Genomic DNA, 6,332 nt, shown 5'->3' with positions numbered 1-6,332 from the left:
ATAAATAAGCTGTAGACAAAGACAAGCACAGCCAAATGAAGGACAGTCTCAATGAGACTTAAAAAATACAAATTTAAGGTTGTCCCTGCATATTCATTAGCATTTTTACAGGCATCTTGGGTAGGAGAAGAGAGATGTAGTAAAGTTTAGTGAGGCCTGGGGCTGAAACCATTTAGAGATCATCAAACAGAAGTGTGTGTGTGCGTGCGTGCGTGCGTGCGTCTGTCTGTCTGTCTGTCTGTCTGTCTGTCTGTCTGTCTGTCTGTCTGTCTGTCTGTCTGTCTGTGTGTGTGTGTGAGTGAGTGAGTGATTGTTTCCATGTGTGTGAGTGAATGCTTGTGACCTCACGACACAACCTGAGCTTCCAGAAGGATTTGAGGGTTATTAAGCCCTGTCCCTCATCCTCTGGTTCAGGTCTGTATTCACACAGTGTTTTAGAACACCATGTCATCCAGCTAATGTCATCCAGCTAATGTCATCCAGCCATCCACCCACCTGAGACAGAGAGCACAGCGTTCACCATAACAGCCGTGTAACAGGACACTGTCTGTATGAATATGAGGCTGTTTCATCCTGATTATATCCCTTTATGTACAACCACAACATGACCACCTGTTACATGACTTTGTCAGGGTTGTTTTTGATGCTCCAGTTGAATCACTGATAGGTGGAGTGGCCAGGATAAATAATCCTGCATGCACATTAGGGCCCTGTTTAAGAATCGAAAAGTCTGCACACGCACAAACATATATTGACATTTATAAGCGTTGGAGTAGCAGGTAGCCTAGTTGTTAGAGTGTAGGGGCGGCAGGTAGCCTAGTGGTTAGAGTGTAGGGACGGCAGGTAGCCTAGTGGTTAGAGTGTAGGGGCGGCAGGTAGCCTAGTTGTTAGAGTGTAGGGGCGGCAGGTAGCCTAGTTGTTAGAGTGTAGGGGCGGCAGGTAGGCTAGTGGTTAGAGTGTAGGGGCGGCAGGTAGCCTAGTGGTTAGAGTGTAGGGACGGCAGGTAGCCTAGTTGTTAGAGTGTAGGGGCGGCAGGTAGCCTAGTTGTTAGAGTGTAGGGGCGGCAGGTAGGCTAGTGGTTAGAGTGTAGGGGCGGCAGGTAGCCTAGTGGTTAGAGTGTAGGGACGGCAGGTAGCCTAGTGGTTAGAGTGTAGGGACGGCAGGTAGCCTAGTGGTTAGAGTGTAGGGGCGGCAGGTAGCCTAGTGGTTAGAGTGTAGGGACGGCAGGTAGCCTAGTGGTTAGAGTGTAGGGACGGCAGGTAGCCTAGTGGTTAGAGTGTAGGGACGGCAGGTAGCCTAGTGGTTAGAGTGTAGGGACGGCAGGTAGCCTAGTGGTTAGAGTGTAGGGGCGGCAGGTAGCCTAGTTGTTAGAGTGTAGGGGCGGCAGGTAGCCTAGTGGTTAGAGTGTAGGGGCGGCAGGTAGCCTAGTGGTTAGAGTGTAGGGACGGCAGGTAGCCTAGTGGTTAGAGTGTAGGGACGGCAGGTAGCCTAGTTGTTAGAGTGTAGGGGCGGCAGGTAGCCTAGTGGTTAGAGTGTAGGGGCGGCAGGTAGCCTAGTGGTTAGAGTGTAGGGACGGCAGGTAGCCTAGTGGTTAGAGTGTAGGGACGGCAGGTAGCCTAGTTGTTAGAGTGTAGGGGCAGCAGGTAGCCTAGTGGTTAGAGTGTAGGGGCGGCAGGTAGCCTAGTGGTTAGAGTGTAGGGACGGCAGGTAGCCTAGTGGTTAGAGTGTAGGGACGGCAGGTAGCCTAGTTGTTAGAGTGTAGGGACGGCAGGTAGCCTAGTGGTTAGAGTGTAGGGACGGCAGGTAGCCTAGTAGTTAGAGTGTAGGGGCGGCAGGTAGCCTAGTGGTTAGAGTGTAGGGGCGGCAGGTAGCCTAGTGGTTAGAGTGTAGGGACGGCAGGTAGCCTAGTGGTTAGAGTGTAGGGACGGCAGGTAGCCTAGTGGTTAGAGTGTAGGGACGGCAGGTAGCCTAGTTGTTAGAGTGTAGGGACGGCAGGTAGCCTAGTTGTTAGAGTGTAGGGACGGCAGGTAGCCTAGTGGTTAGAGTGTAGGGACGGCAGGTAGCCTAGTGGTTAGAGTGTAGGGACGGCAGGTAGCCTAGTGGTTAGAGTGTAGGGACGGCAGGTAGCCTAGTGGTTAGAGTGTAGGTGCGGCAGGTTGCCTAGTGGTTAGAGTGTAGGGATGGCAGGTAGCCTAGTGGTTAGAGTGTAGGGACGGCAGGTAGCCTAGTGGTTAGAGTGTAGGGACGGCAGGTAGCCTAGTGATTAGAGTGTAGAGGCGGCAGGTAGCCTAGTGGTTAGAGTGTAGGGTCTGCAGGTAGCCTAGTGGTTAGAGTGTAGGGACGGCAGGTAGCCTAGTGGTTAGAGTGTAGGGACGGCAGGTAGCCTAGTTGTTAGAGTGTAGGGACGGCAGGTAGCCTAGTGGTTAGAGTGTAGGGGCGGCAGGTTGCCTAGTGGTTAGAGTGTAGGGACGGCAGGTAGCCTAGTGGTTAGAGTGTAGGGGCGGCAGGTAGCCTAGTGGTTAGAGTGTAGGGACGGCAGGTAGCCTAGTGGTTAGAGTGTAGGGACGGCAGGTAGGCTAGTGGTTAGAGTGTAGGGACGGCAAGTAGGCTAGTGGTTAGAGTGTAGGGACGGCAGGTAGGCTAGTGGTTAGAGTGTAGGGACGGCAGGTAGCCTAGTTGTTAGAGTGTAGGGACGGCAGGTAGCCTAGTGGTTAGAGTGTAGGGACGGCAGGTAGCCTAGTGATTAGAGTGTAGAGGCGGCAGGTAGCCTAGTGGTTAGAGTGTAGGGTCGGCAGGTAGCCTAGTGGTTAGAGTGTAGGGACGGCAGGTAGCCTAGTGGTTAGAGTGTAGGGACGGCAGGTAGCCTAGTTGTTAGAGTGTAGGGGCGGCAGGTAGCCTAGTGGTTAGAGTGTAGGGGCGGCAGGTAGCCTAGTGGTTAGAGTGTAGGGACGGCAGGTAGCCTAGTGGTTAGAGTGTAGGGGCGGCAGGTAGCCTAGTGGTTAGAGTGTAGGGACGGCAGGTAGCCTAGTGGTTAGAGTGTAGGGACGGCAGGTAGGCTAGTGGTTAGAGTGTAGGGACGGCAGGTAGCCTAGTGGTTAGAGTGTAGGGACGGCAGGTAGCCTAGTTGTTAGAGTGTAGGGACGGCAGGTAGCCTAGTGGTTAGAGTGTAGGGACGGCAGGTAGCCTAGTGATTAGAGTGTAGAGGCGGCAAGTAGCCTAGTGGTTAGAGTGTAGGGACGGCAGGTAGCCTAGTGGTTAGAGTGTAGGGACGGCAGGTAGCCTAGTGGTTAGAGTGGAGGGACGGCAGGTAGCCTAGTGGTTAGAGTGTAGGGGCGGCAGGTTGCCTAGTGGTTAGAGTGTAGGGGCGGCAGGTAGCCTAGTGGTTAGAGTGTAGGGACGGCAGGTAGCCTAGTGGTTAGAGTGTAGGGACGGCAGGTAGCCTAGTGGTTAGAGTGTAGGGGCGGGAGGTTGCCTAGTGGTTAGAGTGTAGGGGCGGCAGGTAGCCTAGTGGTTAGAGTGTAGGGGCGGCAGGTAGCCTAGTGGTTAGAGTGTAGGGGCGGCAGGTAGCCTAGTGGTTAGAGTGTAGGGACGGCAGGTAGCCTAGTGGTAACCGAAAGGTTGCTAAATAAAATCCCGAGCTGACGGGGGTTTGTTCTGTTGTTCTGCCCCTGACGACGGCAGTTAACCCACTAGACTGTCATTGTAAATAAGAATTTGTTTCTAACTGACCTGCCTAGTAAAATTTTAAAAAATGCATGTTTCCCGTTATAAATCAGACTTGTTGTAAAACTGTTCACCCAAGAACAAACATTGAAACTAATTTGGAACTATTGGCATTTAGCCACGGCATGCAAAATACTAGTTGTTGTTTAATATTTAGTTTCTTCTGTAGATTGTTGGGTTTCTATGTCCTGCTTTGGTATAGGCTCTGAGATTCCAGTGCATTCGGAAGGAATTTAGGCCCCTTCTCTTTTACACGTTATTACATTACATCCTTATTCTAAAATGTCATCAATCTACACACAATACAATGACAAAGCGATGACAAAGTGAAAACAGACATTTTAGCAAATTTATAAAAAATGTACAACAGAAATACCTTATTTATGTAAGTATTCAGACCCTTTTGCTATGAGACTCTAAATTGAGCTCAGGTGCATCCTGTTTCCATTGATCATCCTTGAGATGTTTCTAGAACTTGATTGGAGTCCACCTTTGGTAAATTCAATTGATTGGATATGATTTGTAAAGGCACACACCTGTCTTATATAAGGTCCCACCGTTGACAGTGCATGTCGGAGCAAAAACCAAGCCATGAGGTCGAAGGAATTGCCCGTAGAGCTCCGAGACAGGATTGTGTCGAGGCACAGATCTGGGGAAGGGTACCAATAAATTCTGCATCATTGAAGGTCCCCAAGAACACAGCCAGGGAGGTGACCAAGAACCAAACGGTCACTATAACAGAGCTCCAAAGTTCCTCTTTAGAGATGGGAGAACCTTCCAGAAGGACAACCATCTTTGCAGCACTCCACCAATCAGGCCTTTATGGTAGAGTGGCCAGACGGAAGCCACTCCACAGTAAAAGGCAAATGACAGCCCACTTGGAGTTTTCCAAAAGGCACCTAAAGTCTCTCAGACCATGAGAAACAAGATTATCTGGTCTGATGAAATCAAGATTGAACTCTTTGGCCAAGCGTCACGTCTGGAGGAAACCTGACACCATCCCCACAGTGAAGCATGGTGGTGGTAGCATCATGCTGTGGGGATGTTTTTCAGCGGCAGGGCCTGGGAGACTAGTCAGGATCGAGGGAAAGATGAACGGAGCAAAATACAGCGAGATCCTTGATGGAAACCTGCTCCAGAGCACTCAAGACCTCTGGAGTGGGGTGAAGGTTCACCTTCCAACAGGACAACGGCCCTAAGTACTAGTGGTGTAACAGGCCGTAGTTGATCCGTGATCCGTACGGATCACCACCCACGGTTCGGCACGCCGGTGAACTGCGGATCAATTGAAAAGTTTAACCATCACAGTGTGAAATACAGTTCTACTTTTTAAAGTCATATTCCCTAAACCTCGATGCAGAGTTGCAGTGAAAGGCTGTAATCGCTGCCAAAGGTCCTTCAACAAAGTACTGAGTAAAGGGTCTGAATACTTATGTAAATGTGATATTACATGATTCATTTTTGGACTTTCACCCCTGGTCACAACAACCCATACGTTATTGTAAAGAAAGGGGGATTGTTAGGTTCTGAACAAACAGAGGAAAAACTCAAATGGATTACTAGGAAAAGCTCAAACAAAGTACATTCACCCTCTGGGTTAAACAGCTGCTAAGAGAAAGACATGTTTACACAAACGCATATATTTATCCCCTCCTACTAGGCGGAGTCAACTCCTTGCACGTCTAGACAGCCAATACATCTCTCTTGCTAGTCAGGAACTGGTTAATTGGTTCCTCTCACTGGTGTAGTAATGTCCCCGCCTCCTGCTAGAACCTTTGTGTGCGTGTAAGTATATCTGTGTAACAGGACTGTCCCTTGTCACTTCATCTGACCTGACAGCGGTCCGAATTCCTGACTCCTCCCTAATCCTCGGCTGTCCTACTTTATCAGTGACTGAGACCAGACTGTTGCCCTTTGCCTCCCTCCTTAGGAGCCATGAGATTGATCAATACCCTGATTTGACAGAATGTAAACTGTCTGCCCTCCCACTGTCAAGGTTGTGCGCTACTGGTAAGAAGTCAGGTGCAGGAGAGCAGAGTTGTGATCAGGAGCAGGAGAGCAGAGAGTTGTGATCAGGAGCAGGAGAGCAGAGAGTTGTGATGAGGAGCAGGAGAGCAGAGAGTTGTGATCAGGAGCAGGAGAGCAGAGAGTTGTGATCAGGAGCAGGAGAGCAGAGAGTTGTGATCAGGTGCAGGAGAGCAGAGAGTTGTGATCAGGAGCAGGAGAGCAGAGAGTTGTGATCAGGAGCAGGAGAGCAGAGAGTTGTGATCAGGTGCAGGAGAGCAGAGAGTTGTGATCAGGAGCAGGAGAGCAGAGAGTTGTGATCAGGTGCAGGAGAGCAGAGAGTTGTGATCAGGAGCAGGAGAGCAGAGAGTTGTGAGCAGGAGAGCAGAGAGTTGTGATCAGGAGCACTTTATTTGGCAGAAGCACAAAAGACAGACGCAACTGCGTCAAAAACCCCTCCAGCCAATGGCAAAAGTGAATAAGCGCGAAAACACGGGTCAAACACACGATACCCAGGAACCAGTCTGGCGCGTAACACTAACACTAAACACGTAAAACTATTTCACACAAAGACATGGGGAGGAACAGAGTGTGATGAGGGAATG

At 50.2% G+C, this 6,332-nt stretch overlaps 1 protein-coding gene across 1 annotated transcript in view; it reads left to right on the top strand.

Moving 5' to 3' along the window:
* The window catches only part of LOC110502145 (potassium voltage-gated channel, subfamily H (eag-related), member 3), a 198,297-nt gene that overhangs the window by 109,005 nt on the left and 82,960 nt on the right, over positions 1-6,332 (top strand). The gene's annotated exons all lie outside the window — the stretch shown is intronic.

This window comes from Oncorhynchus mykiss, chromosome 22 (genome assembly GCF_057628025.1).
Source record: "Oncorhynchus mykiss isolate SJ-2025 chromosome 22, ASM5762802v1, whole genome shotgun sequence".
Classification (NCBI taxonomy): domain Eukaryota; kingdom Metazoa; phylum Chordata; class Actinopteri; order Salmoniformes; family Salmonidae; genus Oncorhynchus; species Oncorhynchus mykiss.
This window is presented reverse-complemented; position numbering and strand designations above follow the sequence as displayed.